Source organism: Echinops telfairi, unplaced genomic scaffold, assembly GCF_000313985.2.
Source record: "Echinops telfairi isolate 266 unplaced genomic scaffold, ASM31398v2 ScPeMD7_7;HRSCAF=31, whole genome shotgun sequence".
Lineage (NCBI taxonomy): Eukaryota > Metazoa > Chordata > Mammalia > Afrosoricida > Tenrecidae > Echinops > Echinops telfairi.
The window spans coordinates 14,071,173-14,072,964 of record NW_022103904.1 but is presented as its reverse complement, the minus strand read 5'-3'; positions in this window follow the sequence as shown (position 1 = coordinate 14,072,964).

The window sequence follows — 1,792 nt, the reverse complement described above, 5'->3', positions numbered from 1 at the left end:
TCATGTGCCCCTTTCACCTTCGCGATGCCAGAATAAGAGGCAGCAGCTCCTACTGTTTATCACAATGGACCCAAATCATCAAGGATATTTCCCAAATGGTTATCATAAGTATTTTTTATTGTAAAAGTTAGAAAATGAATAAAACAAAAACCCAGACAATTAGTACTTCTCACTGCTCTTGAGGGAATTCTAACTAAGAACTAACCTATATTGGATATTGTAGACTGTCACTCTAGACAGGATCATATAGACTTATCTGTCTCCTTCAAAGTGGTTGCTGGGTTTGAACTGTCCACCTTGCAGTTAGCAGACTAGCCCACAGTACTACTTAGTGCCAAAACTCAACAATTGTCAGCATTTTGCAATGCTAGCTTTATTTCTTTTTATAAGCACAACACTGTAAATTAGAAGTTCATTTTAAGGACCATATAATACTCAAAATATGTTTGGTAAGACATTTCTATCATTTATACTATAAACTACACGTTTATATTATATGAGATGGTAGATAATAGCAGTCTATCTTGTAGACATATCTATTTCTAAGAAAGCTTCAAAAATCCAAAGGAAAAATTTAATCAAAAGGTAATGGAATTATCCCACAACGAAAATAATTTTATGGTTGGGGGTGTCAACACAACGTGAGGAACTGTATTAAAGGGTTGAGGCATTAGGAAGGTGGAGAACCACTGATAGAGCTTTCCAACAATACAATCATCAATGTATACATTCTTTGCTAATTAAACTTTGTTTGGTTCAAATAAGACATTAGGGACATTTCTGGCATAAAGTTTAAAGATTAACTCAATGCAGGGAAATATTATCAGAACTTAGTCAGTTTCCACAGCTCCAGAAATTCCGTATCCCATGTGAATTTAAAATTTTACTCTATATTTTCCCTCATTTTTTTTCAAAATTCTTCCATAGTTTTTTTGATCAAAATATTCGATAATAATTCCTGGGAACTACTTAGTTCTCTCATGACAAAGAATGCAGTTATCAAAGAATTAATTACGCATGCACTCAATATTCTCCTTTTATTACTGACTTTCCTGTTCCAGACAAATAGAGATTGATTCTTGAAACTTTGAAGTAAATTTGCATCTTTTCCATATACTATCCATGTTTTAAAATTAAAATGTAAATGTTACTGTAAACGAGATTATTGAAAGAGATGTAGTGGTTCCAATTTGGGCTGCTAAGTACAAAGTTAGCAGTTGAAACCATCAGTGCTCTGCAGGGGAAAGATGGGCTCTAGAAACGCCTGTTCATAGTGACAGGCTCAGAAGCTCACAGGGACAGTTCTACCCTGACCTACACGGTCACTGTAGGTCAGCATGGACTCAATGGCAGTGAGTTTGTTTTTTTCTTGGTAGGATTTAGTTGCTATTTTTTTCCCCTTTACATTTCAAAAATACATCATTGAGAATGTATGGCTCTATAGTTAAAATCATTTTATTGCAAATATCTTGAATAGTTCTTCTATATGGATTCATTTACGTACAGATTCATTCATCTCAGTGTATTTTAAGTTTCTTTTTTCATTTCTCAATTGCCATTTTTTAAATTATGGAACATGTTTACTCAGCTCAAAACACAAGGCTTTAAAAAAAATGTATACTGAGCAAAATTCTTCCTATTAGTTTGTCTCATTTTTTGTTTTGTTCTCCACTCTGAATTTTATTTTTATCTACTCAGAATTATACTTTTGCAAACTGGACAAATAGGTATATTTTAGTTAATCTTACCATTCCTTTCCCTGGAGATGGACATCCTGCTTGGTAAAGCAGAA